The following is a 21458-nucleotide window of genomic DNA, read 5'->3' on the forward strand; positions in this document are numbered from 1 at the left end:
TTGATCCTCTGTCATGAAGATCTCACAAAGCTACAATCAAAGTGTCATTTGGGGCTGCAGTCTCATCTAATGCTCAGCTGGGGGAGAGCCACTTCCAGGCTTTCATGGCTTTTAGCAGCACTCAGTTCCTTGTGGGCTATTGGACCAAGGACCACAGTTTTGGTGGCTATTGGCTGGAGGCCACCCTCAGTTCCTTGCCACATGAGACTTCCCTACGTGCGCTAGCTTTCTCAAAGCTAGAAAGAGGGAATGAGTGTCCTTACAAGACAGGCATTATGTATTTTAATCACATATACATAATCATGCACATCCTGTCACAGTCACCATATTCTGATTGTTAGAAAGCAAGTCACAGGTCCCACCCACACTCAACAGCAGGAAATACACAAGGTCATGAATACCAGGAGGTGGGGGTTATAGGGACCATCCTAGAGTTGGTTTGCCACAGAAGATTTGGATTTATTTATAGTCTGGAAGGCAATGGCCAGAGTAGAGAAAAATCAGTCTTTAGAGACAGGTCAGGAATGACTGGTGGGCAGGGGTTAAGGTCACATGTAAGTTAGATTTGGAAAGGAGGACTTTTCATTTTCAATCTATAGGAAGAGGAAAGTAACTGGAGAAAGTAAGAGAAGTTTTAAAGTGTGAATGGAAGTTTCCAAGAGAGTTCTCATCAGTGGATCTTCCTGGTATATAGGAGGTGATATTATTTCCTAGGTTTGAGTGTTGAGGAGGGATTCATGCTTTGAGGAAAGTGGAAAATATTTGAAATAGGTACTGTGGAGAATGTTATAGATGTTGATTAGAAGTGAAAATAGGGAGAGAAAAAGATAATAAACAGAAGGCAGGGCTATATTAAGTTGTTTATCATGAATTGATTTAAAACTATTGACCAACAATAAAAGTGATGTTAAAATGGTTGATGATGAGATTTAAACTGTGTAAGGAGGCAAATGAGGTCAAGAATAAGATAAAAATGCTAAGAACAGAGAGTTTGAAGGGCGTGAGATTTCCAAGAAGGTAAATAGTAGGTTAAATAAGGCTAAGAAAGTGAAGCAAAGAGAATTTTAAAAATTCTTAATCTTATTTGAATTTCCAACAAAATTGGAAACACTCTGTTCTTGAAATATTCTCCTCCCTTGGCTTCCATAACATGCACTCTCTGGGTTGTTTCCTACTTCTCTGGAGTCTTGGTTTTGTTCAGCAACTCTTGTTCCTCTCTTCATCCTCAGGGTTTTCCCCTAGGCCTGCTTCTCTTTCTATCCTCTCAGGGTGATTTCATCCACTCTCATGGATTTAATTACTTTCTTAAGGCTGCCAACTTCCAAAAGTTACATTTCTGGTTCAGATTTTCTCATTAGTTTCAGCCTATGCCCAACTGCCTGCATGTCCCATGGGCACTGAAGCTGGACATTTCAAAAATAGAAAGCATCATTTTTCCCTCTCTCCTTGCCCTTCCTTTACTCCAGTATTCCCTATTTTGGAGAATGGCACCAACACTCACTTATTTGCTCCACTAGGAAACTCAGCGTCATCCCTGACACTACTCTTTTCTTCACCCCATAGCCATCTGTAACTCCCCCTTTCTATGTTGCCATTCTTCCACTCCTGCTGCCATCATATTTTGTCAGATTACTCCATCAGGTTCCTACACTGCCTCACTAGTTCTAATGTAAATTCTCTACAATCTGTTTTCCTCCTGTAGTCAAGGGAGCTTGCAAAATGCAACTACTATGTCAATACACCCCATCCTGACACATATACATCACTTAAAATCCTTTGCTGAAAAAAAGAAATCCTTCATTGACTTCCTATTGCCCCTAGAATAAATAATACAGGATAAGATTTACTGAGAACTTATTATACACTAGGCACCAGGATTCACACTATACATGTTAAAGAACAAATCCTTAGCATGATCTTTCAGGACTTTCATTATCTGGTCCTTATGTAACTCTCCAGTCACATCTCTGTCTATACTTCCCTCTTCACCTGGCTCATTCCAACTTATCCTTCAGATAACAGCTTGGAGGTTACTACCTCCAGGAAGCCTCCCGTTTCCTGGGTTCCACTTGTCTTATGGAATATGAACCTAGTACATTCTACAGTATTAACCTTCTCATTTGTCTATCTCCAACACTATTCTTATTAGTTATTATACCTGCAATGTTTTTCATGGTACCTGGATCATAGTGGTTGCTCAATAAATATTTGTTGAAAGAATGAATGAATCTAAGAGTTAAAACAATTCCAAGCATTGATAGAGTTCAAAGGAGTGGCTCTGTTTGTGTGTGGCTCCACACCTTCCCTTATCTTTTTCCATGTTAATGGCCATTTTTTCACACTTAAAAAATAGATATCTAATATTCAACTTTGAGTTTATGTTAAGAAGTTATGAAATCTCCTACTATTATCCACAAATCTTAAGTAGAGTCCACAATGCAAAAAAGCTTTGAATAAAAAAACGTTTGGGAGGAAATATGGGTTCAACAGCTATATTTCCTTTATTTTATTTTAACTAATTAATTAATATTGTTAAGTTCAATTAGCCAACATATAGTACATCATTAGTTTTTGATGTAGTGTTCAACAATTCATTAGTTGTGTATAACACCCAGTGCTCATCACCACACATGCCCTCCTTAATGCCCATTGCCCCCCTCCCTTCTGTAACCCTCAGTTTGTTTCCTGGAGTCCAGAGTCTCTCATGATTTGTCTCCCTCTCTGATTTCTTCCCAGTCAATTTTCCCTCCCTTCCCCCGTGGTCCTTGGTACTATTCCTTATGTTCCTCGTATGAGTGAAACCATATGATAATTGTATTTCCTGTTTGAGTGATTAAATCATTCAACAGATGACTGGATTAAGAAGATGTGGTCCATATATACAATGGAATATTACTCAGCCATCAGAAAGAATGATTACACAACATTTGCAGCAACATGGATGGGACTGGAGGAGATTATGCTAAGTGAAATAAGTCAAGCAGAGAAAGACAATTATCATATGGTTTCATTCATTTATGGAACATAAGAAATAGGAAGATCGGTAGGAGAAGGAAGGAAGAATGAAGGGGGGTAAACAGAAGGGGGAATGAACCATGAGAGACTGTGGACTCTAAGAAACAAACTGAGGGCTTCAGAGGGGAGAGGTATGGGGGATTGGGATAGGCCAGTGATGGGTATTAAGGAGGGCACATATTGCATGGTGCACTGGGTGTTATACGCAAATAATGAATCATGGAACATTGCATCAAAAACTGGGGATGTACTGTATGGTGACTAATATAACAAAATAAAAATTATATATAAAAAAAAACGAAAAACAAAACCACCATGCAGCTAAAGGGGGTCAAATTCAAGAAATAAAGGAATGAATGAGGTCTAGAATTGAGTTGAAGAGAAAATGGTAGCTAGAGTTGACTAGGCAAAAACATAACCCCATAAAATCCATGAGGACATTGGGAGGCGCAGAGTATTTCCCAGACTGTATGAGGTAGAGATTTGAGCCAATTTTATTTTAATCTCAAAACACAAAGTGTGCCCAATTGACACTGAGTTGTGAAAATCAAATGTATGTCTATGGTTATCTTTATCATTAATGTTATGACTGCAAACCATTCAGCTTTGTCTTTAGCTACATGGAACAATAGAAGGAATGGGAAGGAAGGATTATCAATACATTTGGGTAAAGACAGTGTATTTTTGAGTAGATTCAAAAGGAACTTTGTAGGGCATGTGATATGATGAGCACTGAGTGTTATATTCAACTAATGAGTCATTGAACATTATATCAAAAACTAATGATGTAGTATACCTTGGCTAATTGAATTTAAATAAAAAAAAGAATATTAAAAAAACAAAAAAAAAATAAAGAGAACTTTTGTGAAAGAGAACTTTAGTTTTAAGTTCTTGTAGAGGAGCTCAAAAGAAGGCATGCCCTGCCCTTGACAAAGTATAAATTTTGGTATTGTAGAATGCATGGGGTATCTGTTTTTTGCTTTCTTTCCAACTAAATGTATATCTTTCCTCACTTGCCTTTTTTCATAACTTCATCTCTTTGTTATTTTAGATGTAGCATGCCTGGACATTGTTGACAGTCATCACCTGGCATCCCATCCCATTAGACCGGAATGGTAAGAAGAGCTTATGAGAAGGCATGCAGACCTATGTGATCCTGCCTGGAGACCAGCATGGGAGATGAGTAAGCGCAGTGGTTCTCATAATAAGGTACCCAGTCAAGGAGCATTAGCATCACTTGGGATGATGTGTACTAGGAATGTGAATTTTTGGGCCCCAATTAAGATCTACTAAGTCAGATTCTTGAGGGATGGGGCAAGCAATCTGTGCTTTCATAAGCTCCTCAGGTGATCCTGTTACCTGTGAAATTTTGAAAATCAGACTGGGCTGGGTTTTTGCCATGAGTCATTTAGTAACCACAAGTAATAGGTGCTTAAGATTTTTTCTCTCCTCAAAGTGCTTACTACTGTGATGTCTTTGGGAGTTAGATTCTTTAAGTGATGACGATGAAAAACATATCTGCAGAACACTGAATAGTAGCCTGAGAAAACACAATGGTTGCTAACTAGGATTTTTTTGTGGAACAGTTCAGTTTGTGAAATTCCAGAGAGTACTTGAAGCAAAGCCTACCTCTCTAACTTTCACTTTGACCATCCCATGTCTTGAGTTCTGTCGTTTTTCTAGTACAAGCTATGAAAATCATCCCACTTCCTTTTTACATTCATCACAATCACTCGCAACATAAATAAATCTCAGTTTGCTATGAAGTGTCTGGGTTTCCTCTAAGTGGCAGAGAAGCTTTTCTCCTGGCATTCTTGCCTCCACATGACTAGAGATTAAGAAATGTCTCCGTGCATGCTCCTGGGCTTACATTTAGTTTCCCTGTTGAGATTGGGTATGAGGGAGTAATGGATAAAAAATGGTGACAGTTACTTTCACTCCGAGAGAAACTGGAAGGCACGAATTCAACAAATATTAATCATTATCGTTTTGTGTGCTATGTAAGGAGAAAAGAAGAGATGTATATAAATAGCTAAAAGACAATATGATAGGTGGTATAATACGGATGTGTATAAAATACAGAAAACTAGATGAGGAGTGTCTGATGGTGTGTCACACTAATGGGGTGTGTGGTTCTTGGCATGCATGATATTTTACATGGTATTAAGTTCTTCCAGTAAAATCGTACAATACACAGTTTAACATTATTTTGTATATATTTTTATTTATGTCACATGAATGCTACATCGAAGCATCCATATTTTAAGTAGATAAAATACAAGTTAATTCAATGTATGACAAATTGTAATAAAGCATAAATATATATTTTCTTGCCTGTTACCTAAAACTGAAGTTAAGCCTAAAGTCATAAACAGCTAGAACATATATTATTACTGTGTTAGGAGAAAGAAATAAATTTTAACCAATATCCAGAGCATTATCTAATTCAATAGAGAAGCTTGGGTTCCCAATACCTAATCACATATACACATTGAGATTGTAACCATCCTCAGAGAGGCCTTCCCAGACCTTCCTATATTAAGTGGCTCCCTGCATCCTTTCGTTTCTGCAGAACACCTTGATACATCCTGCTCTTATTTTATGTATTACTTGTTCATGATCTCACCCTCCCACTGGAATATAACTTCCATGAGGATACATGCTGTGTCCTTCCTGCTCACCATGGTATCCTAGCACTCAGAACAGTGTCTGGCTCCTAGAAGGAGCACAATATTGAGTGAATGAATATACACATGACAAGACCAAAGTAGGACATGAAAAAATAAAGGTAGTTGTGTGATAAGAAGGAGTATTTTTCGATATAGAACTTCCTTCAATATTGGCTTAGTATCTCAATATGAAAAATATTTTTTAAAGTGAATTGTAATTTCAGAGGCATATTCCAAAGGAAAGACCTGACAGGCTGCTTTCTATCTATGTTATTCAGCTTGCAAACTCTAGTTCTCACCCCAGGTTCTATCTTTTAGAGAGGAAGTCTGGAAATCAAAGACCTTCCTTCATAGACTTCTGTTTTCTTATACAGCCAGACAAGTCTCAGCATCATGTCTTCTCAGAGTGGTTGAAGCTTGTCATGTACTTCAGTTAATACCCAATCTCTTGCTCTTCATGTCCCCTCTTTTTTTTTTTGTTACATTAATCACCATACAGTACATCCCCAGCATGTCCCCTCTTTTATCTTCTTGTCTTCTACCATCACACCATCCCTGATTCATGCTGGTAGGTGAGGGCTATTTTCAGAGTCCCATCTTAACTTTAAAATTTAGTCCAAGTCCCTAAACAGGTCTAGCAGCACTCACCTTAAGCTGCATTTTAATAAATGACACTAGTTACCACCTATTTTATGTACTTTAATATGACCAACTATTTCATACAGCAATTCTGTGAAGTCAGTCTCCATGTTCATGATGAAATATTAAGCAGTTGTCCCAAACAGCAGAGTGTGGGTGGAAGATAGAGTTCCATGACTCCTGTGCTAGAGGGTTCAGCTAGCCCCATGTGGGTGCTGCCTAGGACATAAGGCACTCAGCATAATGCTCCCATCCCTGATCTATCTTCTAAAACACACATAGCTGAAAAACCGAAAGCAGCATTTATGTTGACTCCCTTGTAGCTAGGGTTCTGGAACTGAACATATTTCTGCAATGAGATACCACTTGTGGAAGGTGGAAGGGGAGCAGAAGTCATTCTGTGCTGCTAAGGCCTGAAGTTTACAGTTGGACTCAGCATTCCAGTATGTAGTACTCAGCCCAGTGAGTATGGGAGGCATTAGTTTTAGCAGCAGAGGCAACAACAGTATCAGCCTTCTGATACTGATTTTCACCTATGGTGATGTATCTTTGAAATCAGAAGTCTGGTGGTGGCTTACCAACTGCTTGCACTAGGCTATGATTTTATAGATGCTTGATATCCTGTATGAAGTTTCATTGTGCTTAAAAACCCTGACTGCTACTATTCCCTTGGTAAAAGGGAGTCAGTCAGATTCACTCTATATGACTGCTTTGGACTCTTTTTTTTTTTTTTTTTTGAGGAAGCTTAGCGCATAGTAAGTGCTCAATAAATATTTATTGAATGCAGTAGTTGCCCAATACAAAGAAGTTTTATTGAAAAATCATATTATGTGTTCTACATTAAGCAAATTACAGAATTTTAAAGTCTCTAAGTATTCTAGTATCTCAATATATAAAGCAAATATGAGAGATAAAATAATGATCAAAATTTATTTCTTACCTTAAATAAAAGTGATACAAGAGATACTGTGCTTCATGCTCTCATAAAAATACAAGTCAAGTACCATGAGATCAGATTTGCACTTATTTACTTCTCCTCTCTCTGGAAGAGTATTAGACATCTTCACCCCCATAGACTTTGGACTTGGCCATTCAATATGCTTTGGCCAATGGAATGTGAGAGAACCAGATGTGTGTTACCTCCAAGTAAAAGATGCAAGAGTCATTGTGAGTTTCTACCAGCTCACTTGTTCTTTCTCTCAGCCTAAAGAGTAACCCAGATTGGGTTGATCCTTTAGGCTGGGTCTCAGAATGAAAGGATACACAATATATATGTAATGAGAGTAAGAAACCTTTATTTTAAGCCACTGAGATTTGGGGGTTGTTTGCTCTTGCATAGAAATAGGTTGATACCCATGGAAGACAGAAATTTCATTTTGTAGCAGATCTTGAGTAAGTATTCTGGGAGGAAGAGGTGCAATGTAAGATTTACTCTGAGACATAAGTAAGATTTCAATGGACAGAGAAGGCAGAAGAAAGAATATATGTATATATGCAAGGCTACAGATGTGGAAAAATTCAGGCAGTCTGGGGCATAGGGTAGAGAGTAACAAATAAGCCGATAGATCTAGAAAATATGGTATGAATGAAGAGAAGTAGAGCTAAAGTTGGGAAAATTTTTCAACCACATTTAGAGGGACTTGAACCTCAGGGGTTCAGGGCTTCAAAATTTCTTGAAGTAGACATTTAAGAGAGTCTCTGGAAGAGATAGCAGTCAAGAGGATGTCTCTTGTCTGAAAACATTTAGAGGCTAAGGGGAAAGGGCCGGTTCAGAAGTAATATTTGAAGATACAAGAGAGAGGAAAATTGGGATCAAAGAGGAATGCTTGGAAAAGTTTTTCTAAAGTCAGGAAAGAAAAACAATAACAAGCATAAGTGAAGATAATGAGAAATTCGAAAGCACGGTGACTTCACACCAGATGCCCTGATCTCAGTGAAGTGTGGGAAGATTATTCAAAGTGATGGTGGGACTGGGGTAAAACAGCCTTGGGAACCATTGCCTGAGATGAGGAAATAGACCCAGGGATCACATGACTTGCCATGAGGGTGGTACAAAGTGCATGGGCCAACATGTAAAGTACCTATAGAAAAATTCCTGGCACATGCCTAATTGGTGCTCAGTAAATGTTTGACCCCTCTTTTATTTTTCATTATGTAACTTACCACGTCCCTGAATATGCGCTTTTTTCAATCCAGGGCCAACAGGTCAGTGACTACTCTGCCAGTGTATTCCTTCTCCCTGACCCACACTTTTCATTGTATGGTCTTGCAGGCTCTGCCACATCCCAGAAAATCCCACCTTCCACTTTCATGGTTCACAGGCTGGCATCCTCCCCGTAAATCCCAATCTCAGTGTCTGTGATGTCACTTTTGTGTCAATTTCATGTTTACTTCAATCTCAGCCCTTGTACATGCTTGTTGACTCACATGGTTTCTTAAATTCTATTTATAGAATTAGACATTTGAGAAGTGGCAAAATTGGTTTGCATGTAGACACTGAATCAAAGATTTACCTCAAACCCAACAAAATAAATGAAGCCAGAATGAGGCTTCTGCTTGGCATTTAGCGGGGATGGCACAGATTTCCCCAGCATAGCACATGGAGGAGCAAGTGAACAGCATTCCCTGAAGTCTTACCAGGAGCTCTAAGCTACAGAGTTGAGCCAAATCAGGCTGCTAACCCGATGGGAAAAAAACTTGGCGTGAATATACATATATATGTTACATGTCTACGTGAGCATATAATATCGTATCTATATATAGTCAGCTAAAGCTGGCAATGAAAACAAAAACTCCGTACTTTCTTGGCTTACTTAAACTGAGTAAAAATAGAGAACAATATGCAAGCCACTGCTAGTTAAAGGGTGTGTGCATTTCCCATGAAGGAATCTGTTAAGAATCTTGCAGTCTGACTGCCTCTTGGTTTGGAAATCAGAGGCCAGCTTCTCATCATGTTCTGTACTAATTTAACAAGATTGACTTCAAACAGTGCTTTTGTACTTAGGCATGATTTAAGGGCAGGAAGAAAGAATTTTCTCTAAGCTAGTCCAAAGTGGGTGATCCCTTTAAGTGAATAGCCCAATAGATGTAGGTGCTGGTGAGGTGGGGGCAGGGAGTCTGGGGTGAATTAATGAACACAAAATAGGTATGTACATTCGTATGCATTAAATGTATATACAGATATACAAGCACTGCTATCCATTTTGTGCACTTTCAAGAATTCATAGAGCTTGGGGCACTGCACAAAAACTCTGGTGATTGTAAACTAAAATTATATCTTAATTTAATTTATCATAATTTAACATTATTTGACATCTGTACTCTCTAAGAAATAATTTACTCAACAAACATATATTGAGCATCTCTTAGGTGCCAGGCACCATATTCAGTGCTAACATACAAAGATGAACAAAGCAGAATTCCTGTGTTTGTGGAGCTCACAATCCAGTGAGTAGGACAAATAAAATTCTGCAGTATTAGTGAGTGATATAAACAAAGTCTTTTGCAATCAGAGAAAATTGTTCCACTTACTTTGCTATGTAATAAATTAGCCCAGGACTTAATGGCTTAAAGCAACCTTTTTTCATTTCTCACAGATTTGGTGGGTTAGGAATTTGGAAAGGGCACAGAAAAGATAGGAAAGAGATGGCTTGTGGGTTCCACAATATCTGGGACCCCAACTGGGAAGGCATGATGACTATGACTACTGACCGGGGTATGCACTCATGACCTCTCCATACAGCTGGTTTACCTCCTGCATGGCAGCCTCAGGCTCCAAGTGCAGGTGTCCCAGCAAACAAGGTGGAATTCTTATCACCTTTCATGACCCGGCTTCATAAGACACAAGTTTCACTTCTGCCACATACCCTCTCAGATGAAGCAGCTACAAGTCCACCAGAAGCAAGAGGAGGGAACACGGATCCTAACTCTCAATGAGAGGAATGTCAAAGAACTTGTGACCATTTAAAAACTGCTGTGGAAAGACAGTGCCTTACGAGCTGGGGGAGTCAGGGAAGGCTTCACAGGAGAGTTGGTATTGAAAGAGGAATGGAAATTTGCCAGGGGAAGTGGCATGGGTGAGAAGTGATTCTTCAGAGGGAACAACGTCTCTCAGGCTTATACATATACAGGGAACAAAGAAACGTAAGAAGAAACGTGAAGGGTGACTATGAAGTGAATCAAGCATCAAAGGAAAATAAGTCTCATTGCTTTCAAACACCTTGACTTGAACACATCAACATGTCTGAGCCGCTAATGCAACTTGACAATTGTCCATCGATTCTGAAAGCATATACATTCATTTGGGAAAGCATTGCACAGAAGATGGGTTTAAAGTGGGGGCTGTGAAGAGACTCCTTTTTCATAACAAACACAGAGTACTTACTTTTTACAGGTACTATACTAAGGACATGGTGATTTCAACTCATTTAATCCTAACCACAGCCTGACAACGCAACTATGGTTATTATCTCTCATTTACAAATTAGGAAATTGAGTCCCAGAGAGATTAAGTAATTTGCCCAAGGTCACATAGCTGGCCAGTGGCGGACTGAGGATTCACAACAGAGTCTGGACAGCTTACCACTAAACTGTCTCCTCAGACAGTTGGAGCAGATCAGTGGCTGAAGTTGAAGGCCACACTGGGAGCTTGAATTTGGTCTGCATGGTAACTGGGAGCCACTTAGAGCATCTATAGCGGCAATAAATGTGGTCTAAATTGTGTTCACATAGCTAGTTATTGGCTGAGCCAGCTAAGAAAACAAGTCTTTTGCTTCTTAGTTCAGTGTTCTTTGCTCTTCCCCAAAGCTCTTGTGCCTGGAGAGAGTATTTCATGGTTCAGCACCACTTCTCAATCTTTTCAATCGTGATTTAAGAGCTTGGGCTCTTGAAGAAGAAGCAAGCAATGGGCGTAATTCATGCCTTGCCACTCAGGATTTATCTGCAAGGTACTCTCCAGGTTAAGTCAAATCAGTTGATTTACCTACATGGGTCGTTTTAAGGCTAATCTACAATAATGCAAAGCATAGTCTGTAGTTTGACTCTCAAAGATAAAACGCAATATATAATTAGAAGTTTAATTTCTCCATCAATTCGGCACTGCTTTTTGCTGCCATGAGCTATGGCTGACCTAATATTTTCCTACATGGTATGGTGCAATTTAAATATACATGCTGACATCAGGACAGGCAGCATTAATGCAGGCAATATGTCTGAATGAAAATGCCATTATATTATTACAATGAAAAATGGCTATATCAGCAGAGTATTAGTGATGGAGGCTGAGTAAAAGAACATTAACCTTGCACTCAATTTTAGTCTCACATCTCTGACTCCCTCATGTAGTTATTATAGAACCTAAGATGCATAATAGTTTAAAAAGTCAGGGGAGGCACACTATAATGGCTACCTTAGAAAAATGGTAGGAGCAGTTGGCAGCTTAATTTCAGGCTGTGTGGAAATGATTTAAAATGGACGTTGTGGTTATCATTTTCTATAAAACATTTAAACATTTTACTTTTGGATGACTTTACGCTTTCACTAAGATATATTAAAAGGTGCTAGGAATAATAAAAACAATGAAAACCATAACATCAAACCCCTGTCTCAAAAATATCCACCAAGGAAACTCATGAATAAAGACTGGACAAGGTTAAGTTAATTTTGAAATTGAAGGTGGTTTAAAAGAGCAAAGCAATAGTTCTGGAATTTGTGTATAGATTGTAGAAAGACACAACACGGAGAAAAGTCAGGCTCATTTTGGCAGGAGGTGAGCAGCCACTGGGCTGGAGCTTTGTGGGACCAAAGTTATGGGCCCTGATCTTACAAATCATCTCTGGTGGGCTTAAATGGACATACACACTATATATTTTTGGTGAGTTTTCTGAGTGGTTAACCATCAAAAAAACAACCCTAAAGACTATGGCTCCTTGAATGTATGTGCGTATGTATGTATTTCACTAAACATCTTTTTCTCCAATGAAATGAACTATATAGTTTCCTTCCTTGACTCTATGCCCATCTCCAGCTGGCAGCAGAAATGGGGAAATCAAAGTATCCAGCACTGGTTTGTCAATCAGACCAGTAGCCTGCACAGGGGTTTCCTTTTTTTTCTTTCTTGAGCCCATTATACATTTTTTTTTTAATGCAGAGTGAAAGAGAGCTGAGAATACACATTTGTATGCCACAGGCCTTCTCTACAGACTGTTATTTAAAAAGGACATTCACACACACACTGTACTCATCTTTTGAAAAAGCTAATGAGAATGTTTACTGATTCCTAAGCTGTAATTTCAAAGATGGAATGGTGGGAAAATTGATCTACAAGTATTAAAGTGTTCTTGGTCTTGTGGCATGAAGGTGATAGGGAAAGATCACGTATTTCCCTCAACTCAAATCTATTAAGTACTCATTTTGGCCTATTACAGAGATTTGAATTTCTCTTTCACAAATCTTTCTTGCTGACAAAGCTAGGTGCCACTAGCAATGGGATTTCAAAACTTGCACTTAGATGGGCTTGAACATATATAAAAGAGAAGTCGAACATTCTTATTTATTTGTGGTTATCTTGGTAACCAAAAGTTGAAGAAGGGTCCATCACATGGCCAGGTCATCAAAATCACTGCTGTTCCCTGGCATGTACACCCCAAGTTTTCATACATATTAAAACTTGGCTGCTAGGATGGTTATTCCATGCTGAGGCCAAATGCAGGATGTTTGGAAAGAGATTATTATTCAATAGGCTGAGTTTTGGGAAGGAGTTTGTTTTATCTTGCAGACTGAATTGCTTATAAGAAAATGAGGCTATTTTTGGATCCCTTTTCATTCTATTAATGTCAGCTCTGTTGAAGCTCTTTGATTCTTCTATCCTGTTGCTTAGAAACATTTTATTAAATATTGTCAGTGCTTCAATCTGATCTGATTTAAAATGTTGCTTTTATCTGTCAATGTAGAGTGAACTTTTGCTTTGCCATTTTTTTCCAGTAATTGTATTCTGAGCTATTTATAGTTATTGTTTTATTGACAGAAGAATGATAGGTCAGGGTAAGCCAATATCTCTGGCATATCTATTTTAAGGGCATCGAATGGGGGTTGGTCTGGCAAAAGTTTGTGATAGGCAAAAATAGTAATGATGGGGTGTTCTTAACATTCTTCATCTCTGACCTTTAGAACCTAAGGGGAGGCAGATGAGGGATTCAAAATTCCCATTTCAAAGTCCTTCCAACCACCCCTACTAGACTCAATTACTATCCTGCCCTGTCACCATCTACCTGAAATTTTACTGTTAGTGATATTACTTTGTTCTTGTTTAAAATTTTATCAGGTTCAAACTTCCTTGAAAACATTTGTTGAATAGCTGGATGGGCATAAGACCTAGGAGAAGCAGTGTATAAGATAGGAAGCTGGTGAAAGCAGGGGCATCAGGAATGAGGAGGAAAAAATGAAAGAGAATTTGGAGAACTGAAAAAACCAAGATTACATATTCAACCTTCCCTGCCCCACATTTAATTTGGCCTAATTTCCTCAAATTGCTGCATTATAAAAGGGTTAATTGGACCAGTAAATCATGTTAAATCTGAACTGCTAGCCTGGAAAAACTCTAAGTGCTGTCTTTAAAAGTAACACCCAACTTACACCCTCTCAATAATGAAACGTCGTTTGTTATTAACAGCTACATTTCAAATTAATGTACTTATATTGTCTACCATTAGAAAGGATTTTAGGTGGTTTAGAATTGTTACCTTAACACTTGAAGCTTGTTTAAAACCAAATGAAATAGGGGCACCTGGGTGGCGCAGTCGTTAAGTGTCTGCCTTCAGCTCAGGGCGTGATCCCAGTGTTCTGGGATCGAGTCCCACATCGGGCTCCTCCGCTGGGAGCCTGCTTCTTCCTCTCCCACTCCCCCTGCTTGTGTTCCCTCTCTCGCTGGCTGTCTCTCTCTGTCAAATAAATAAATAAATAATCTTAAAAAAAAAAAAACAAATGAAATAAAACTTCCCAAATAGCCACTCCAATTAATACACATGCATTTCACATTTGTATAGTGATCCCTGACCTTCATGGTCCTTATTAGAGAAAGGGCATTGTTATGTTATACCGTGGACTTGACTGTTCTGATTATAATACTGTGTGTAATACTTAATTCTCACTATTTCAGAATCTCTTAGCTTGCTGGCTGATTGGCTTCAACTTTAGAGCCCTCGACCTAAAATAATAATTAGTAGTTACATCTAAAACCAATGTTTTGCTATATAGCATACACTTTTTTTTTTACTATAACATACACTTAGGTCCAGCTTCCTTAAAGGATCAAGTGTTATGGGTAAACTGATAATGCTTAAGAAAGAATACTTTATCCATTTATGAAAAGATTCCTGAGAGCTGCTAAGGGAGAAAATATTCAAATTAATTGTAATCTGATTATGTCAATATCATTTCTAAAAACAAATACATCTCAAGCCATAATTCAGGCAGCAAAAGCTAATAATAACTTCGTGTGGAACTACTATTTTTGCCTATATATATCTGGGTGGTTGAAGCAATCTGATTGTATGATTAGGCACGAGTCCAAGCTGGAGAAATACTATGCTCTAAAATAGGTATGTGGAAAACCATTGGAAATGTGTCTCAGCCTCTGAGAGATTTCAACCTGGTGAATCAGTACATTTTTCCCCCTGATATTGGATGTTCACACTTCATTGACAAACAAACACACGAAGAAACCAAAAACAATACAAAACAAAACAACCAACCCATGTTTTTTAGCATTTTATACTAATGGCCATAATCATGATTGATAATATTATACAACTCTAATATTCTGGGGAGCTCATGATGTTTGACAGTTATATTTGGCCCTGATCCTTAAGACACCTGGGAAACACAAAGGTAAAGAATGTCAAGATATTTCTAGACAAAACGTGGGCCATCTAAGTGGAAAGCAATTCATAAATAATAAATCTGTATATACGTGGGATTTAAAAACTGGAGTGTCCCTGTTAAATGTTTCTCTTTGTATATGATAATTCTCAACTTTTAAAGTTCATGAATAGTCAAAATGTACAGCATGTACTCTTTCTTTTTATCTTCTTTTTCTCCTCCTCCTCCCCCCTCCTCCTCCTCTTTCTCCTCCTCTTCTCCCCCTCCTCCTCCTTTTTCTTCTTCTTCTTCTTCTTCTTCTTCTTCTTCTTCTTCTTCTTCTTCTTCTTCTTCTCCTCCTCCTCCTCCTCCTCCTCCTCCTCCTCCTGTTGTTATTATTGTTGTTGTTTCAACTGATTGCCAGATAACTTTAGTGAGATACTGCTTATGTAGCCTGACATACTAAAGATGGATGGAGGTTTCAAATTTGTTTGGGGCTTCTGGACATTTCTTCCACTCTAGTAGTGACTGAGGCAGTCAAAATGCTGGATCAGAAAAAAGAAAAAATATGTATGAATGTAATTGTCATAGACCCAAGATTCTATGGTTAAAAAAACCATGAACTGATTTCAGGGATGATAACAGTAATAGGAATGCTTTAGGTTTAGCGAATTCAAGTCTTTTCCATGTATATATAGTCAATTAATTTATGACAAAAGGGCCAAGAATATAAAATGGTGAAAAGGATAGCCTGTTTAATAAATGGTGCTGGGAAAACTGGACAGCCATATGCATAAGAATGAAAGTGGATCCCTATCTTATATCATATACAAAAATCAATTAAAATGGATTAATATGGATTAATGACTTGAACATAAGACCTAAAACCAGGAAACTCATAGAAGACATAAGGAATAAGCTTCTTGATATCAATCTTGGCAATGATTTTTTTGAATTTGACACCAGAAGTAAAGGCAACAAAAGAAAGAATAAACAGTTGGGACTTCCATCAAATTAAAAAGCTTCTGTACTGCAAAGGAAACATCAACAAAATGAAAAGACAACCTATGGAATGGAAGAAAGTATTTATGAAACATATCTCTGATAAGGTTAATATCGAAAATATATAAAGAACTCATACAACTCAATTAAAAAAAATAATCCAGTTTAAAAATAGGGAGAGGATCTGAATAGACATTTTTCCACACAAGACATACAAATGGCCAACATGTACATGAACATCACTAATTGTCAGGGAAATGCAAATCAAAACCACATTGAGATATCAGCTCATACCTGTTAGAATGGCTATCATCCAAAAAACAAGAGATAATAAGTGTTGGCAAGGATGTGGAGAAAGGGAAACCCTTGTGCACTATTGGTGGGAATGTAAATTGGTGTAGCCACTATGGAAAACAACATGGAGTTTCCTTAAAAATTTAAAAATTGAACTATCATATGATCCAGCAATTCCACTACTGGGTATTATCCACAGGAAATAAAATCACTATCTCAAAGAAATATCTACACCCTCAAATTCATTTCAGCATTATTTGTAATAGCCAAGACATGGAAACAACCTAAGTGTTTATCAACCTATAAATGGATGAAGAAATGTGAGAAGTAGGAGGAGGGGAAAATGGCAGCAGAGTAGGAGGACCCTAGGCTTGCTTCATCTCATGAATACAACCAGGTAACTATCAAATCATCCTAAATACCCCAGAAATTGATCTGAATACTGGCAGAACAAGCTCCACAACTAAGATAGAGAGGAGGCCACATCAAAGAAGGTAGGAAATGCAGAGCCACCATTTGGGAGAGAAGTGGATTGTGGCCACTGTGGTGAGGAGGGAGCCACAGTCTCAGAGAAGGGAGAGAGACAGACTGACACACAGAGGAACACACAGGGAAAACAGTTCCCCATAGCAATTGGCTTGGAAAGTGAGAGGGCCTGAATTTTGTGAGCTCTTGCAACTAGTGGGGCTCAAAGCCTAAAGTTTTAAAGGTCAGCATGCTTGGCTCTGGGAGAGCTTGGAAGACATTGGGGCTGCTCTTGGAGAGAAGGAAGGGCAAACAGCCCAAAGACATACGGTGTGGAAACAACAATCCTTAGAGTGCCTTGGGCACACAGTGGGGAGATTAGTTGTTCATCTTTGAGTGTGTTCTAGAAAGGAAGCATGCATGGAGAGACCCCTCCGGGAACAAAGGAACTGGAAGTCACCATTTCCCGGCCCTGCACCCCAGAATAAACACAGGGCCACCTGTGGAAGCCAGTGCAGCACCAATACTCACTACCTAACTTGCTTACATTAAACCTTGCCCCTCCATGCTCCAGTGGAACCACCTTTCCTAGTCACACTTACCTCAGTCCCAGTGTAGTGGGCCCCCTCCCACAGAAGACTGGCCCAAACCCCTCCCAACACCACATCTCCTGACCTGGGAGTTTTGTGAGGCCATGGTTCTAGTGGCAGCAGCAGGTCTAATTCCACAAGCAGACCAGAGAACACCTAGTTAAAACATGCCACATTCAGGCCAGGGACCAAACACTGCCCACAACAGGCAAAGAAAGCATCTGCAGTATATTGGCCTAAAGAATAAAGCAGCCAGGGCACACCACCAGAAAACAGGCAGCCACATTGGAGACACTCCTGGGAGCCTTGGGAGTTCTGGGGAACAGAGGAACACTGCAGGGCACTACAGGACCTCTTCTTCTTAAAAATTCCCTCCAGAACAGGAGACATAGCTGACTTTCCTAACACAGAGAAATAGGCACAGAAACTAAGACAAAATGAGAAGACAAAAGAATTTGTCCTGATTGAAAGAACAATACAAGGCCATGGCTGGAGATCTAAGTGAAACAGATATAAGAAACATGCCTGATGGAGAACTTAAAGTAAAAATCATAAAGGTACTCTCTGGACTTGAGAAGAGAGGAGAGAATATCTGTGACACCATTAATACAGACATAAGGAATAACATAGCAGAGATAAAGGGCTCACTAAATGAAATGAGAAACTCACTTGATGGAATGAGCAGCAGGCTGGAAGAAGCAGGGGGATGAATTAATGACCTAGAAGTCAGACTAATGGAAAGTAATCAAGCTGCATGAAAGAGAGGAGAAATAATTTCACAAAATGAGAATAGACTTAGGGAACTTAGCGACCCCATCAAATGTAATAACATTCATATTATAAGAGTCCCAGAAGAAGAGCAAGAAAAGGGGGCAGAGAACATATTTGAAGAAATGATAGCTGAAAACTTCCCTAATCTGGGGAGGAATCATATGTAGATTAGGAGGGATAGAGAACCCCCAAGAAAATAAAAGCACATCCACACTGAGACATGTTATAATTAAAATGACAAAATATAGTGTTAAAGGAAAAATATTGAAAACAGCCAGAGAAAAGAAGACAGTTACATACAAAGGAAACCCTATAAGGCTATCAGCATATTTTGCAGCGGAAACTTTCCAAGCCAGAAATGAGTGGCATGATATAGTCAAAGTGCTGACTGGGAAAAATCCGCAACCAAGGTTACTTATCCAGCAAGGCTAACATTCAGAATAGAAGGAAGGATAAAGAGTTTCCTAGACAAACAAAAACTAAAGGAGTCTGCGACCACTAAATTAGCCCTGCCAGAAATATTAAAGAGGACACTTTGGGTGGAAAGGAAATATCAAAAATCACAGTATAGAAGTAGAAAACACAAAAGAAGTAAAAATGAATATTTCCATAAAAAAATCCTTCAAGGAACTCACAAAATAAAAGGATGTAAAATATGACACTATGTACCTAAAATGTGGGGAGGAGAGGAGTAAGGAATGGGTTCAAACTTAAATGACCATCAACTTAATATAGACTGCAATATGCAGAAGATATATACAAACCTAATGGTAACCACAAAGCAAAAGCCACTAATAAATGTGCAAAGAATATAGAGAAAGAAATCCAAATATGTCACTAAAGAAAACCAGCAAACCATGAAAGAGAGAAAGACAAGAAGGGATCAGAGAAAATCTTCAGAAACAACCATAAAACCAGTTATAAAATGGCAATAAATGCATATCTATCAATAATTACTTTGAATGTAAATGGGCTAAATGTTCTAATCAAAAGCCATAGGGTGACAGAATAGATTAAAAACAAAACAAAACAAGACCATCTATGTGCTGCCTACAAGAGACTCATTTTAGACCCCAAAAACCTGAAGATTGAAAGTGAGGGGATGGAATACACAAAAATAAATTCAGAGTGGATTAAAGACCTAAATGTGAGACCTAAAACCATAAAAATCCTGGAAGAGAGCACAGGCTGTAATTTCTTTGACAGTGGCTGTAGTGGCTTCTTTCTAGATATGTCTCCTGAGGCAAGGGAAACAAAAGCAAAAATAAACTATTGGGGTGACATCAAAATAAAAAGTTTCTTAAAAAAAAAAAAACCCTTCTGCACAGTGAAGGAACCAATCAACAAAATTAAAACTAAAAGGCAACCTACAGAGAATGTTGGAGAAGACAATTGCAAATGGCATGTCCAATAAAGGGTTAGTATCCAAAATATACAAAGAACTTATAAAACTCAACACCCCCATAATGAATAATCTAAAATGGGCAGAAGGCATGAATAGACATTTCTCCAAATAAGACATACAGATGGCCAACAGGCACATGAAAAGATGCTCATCATCACTCACCATAAGGGAAATACAAATAATGAGATATCACATCACACCTGTCAGTATGTCTAAAATCAACAGCACAAGAAACAACAGGTATTAGCGAGAATATGGTGAAAGGGGACCACTCTTGCACTCTTGGTGGGAATGCAATCTGGTATAGCTACTATGGAAAACAGTATGGAGGTTCCTCAAAAAATTCAAAATAGGGCACTTGGGTGGCTCAGTCAGTTAAGCACCCGACTCTTGATTTCAGCTCAGGTCATGATCTCAAGGTTGTAATATCAAGCCCCACATGGGGCTCTGCGCTGGGTGTGGAGTCTGCTTAAGTTTCTCTCTCTTCCTCTCCCTCTGCACCCCCCGTTAAAATTGCACTACTAGGTATTTACCAAAAGAATACAAAACACTAATTAATTCAAAGGGATGCATGCACCCCTATGTTTATAGCAGCATTATTTACAATAGCCAAGATACTGAAGCAGCCCAAGTGTCCATCAACAGATGAATGGATAAAGAAAATATATATATTTGAATATTTACTCAGCCATAAAAAAAGAATGAAATCTTGCCATTTGCAATGACATGGATGGAACTAGAGAGCTTTATGCTAATTGAAATGAGTCAGTCAGAGAAAGAGAAATACCTTGATTTCACTCATATGTGGAATTTAAGGAACTAAAGAAATAAGTGAAGGGGGGAAGTGAGAGAGAGGAAGGCAAACCAAGAAACAGACTCTTTTTTTTTCATTTTTTTAAATTATAATAATATTTTATTATATTATGTTAGTCACCATACAGTACATCCCTGGTTTTTGATGTAAAGTTCCACGATTCATTACTTGCGTATAACACCCAGTGCACCATGCAATACGTGCCCTCCTTACTACCCATCACCAGCCTATCCCATTCCCCCACCCCCCTCCCCTCTGAAGCCCTCAGTTTGTTTCTCAGAGTTCATAGTCTCTCATGCTTCATTCCCCCTTCTGATTACCCCCCTTTCTTTATCTCTTTCTTCTCCTACCGATCTTCCTAGTTCTTATGTTCCATAGATGAGAGAAACCACATGATAATTGTCTTTCTCTGCTTGACTTATTTCACTTAGCATTATCTCCTCCAGTGCCGTCCGTGTTGCAGCAAATGTTGAGAAATCGTTCTTTTTGATAGCTGAGTAATATTCCATTGTATATATGGACCACAACTTCTTTTTCTTTTTTTAATGATTTTTTATTATATTATGTTAGTCACCATACAGTACATCCCCGGTTTCCGATGTAAGGCTCAATGATTCATTAGCTCTGTATAACACCCAGTGCACCATGCAATACGTGCCCTCCTTACTACTCATCACCAGTCTATCCCATTCCCCCACCCCCCTCCCCTCTGAGGTCCTCAGTTTGTTTCTCATAGTCCATAGTCTCTCATGTTTCATTCCCCCTTCTGATTACCCCCCCTTTCTTTATCCCTTTCTTCCCCTACCGATCATCCTAGTTCTTATGTTCCATAGATGAGAGAAATCATATGATAGTTGTCTTTCTCTGCTTGACTTATTTCACTTAGCATTATCTCCTCCAGTGCCGTCCATGTTGTAGCAAATGTTGAGAACTCATTC

The 21458-nt window shown here is 38.7% G+C and overlaps 1 long non-coding RNA gene across 2 annotated transcripts in view; it reads left to right on the forward strand.

Moving 5' to 3' along the window:
- Window positions 1–21458, forward strand: part of LOC123793159 (uncharacterized) — a 215740-nt gene that overhangs the window by 171340 nt on the left and 22942 nt on the right. For both annotated transcript variants that reach the window (XR_015726527.1, XR_015726528.1), the window contains one exon: window positions 4067–4224. This is a non-coding gene — a long non-coding RNA (uncharacterized LOC123793159). The remainder of the gene's footprint in view (window positions 1–4066; window positions 4225–21458) is intronic.

The sequence above is a fragment of the Ursus americanus genome, chromosome 13 (genome assembly GCF_024610735.1).
Source record: "Ursus americanus isolate L20-20 chromosome 13, mUrsAme1.1.p, whole genome shotgun sequence".
NCBI lineage: Eukaryota > Metazoa > Chordata > Mammalia > Carnivora > Ursidae > Ursus > Ursus americanus.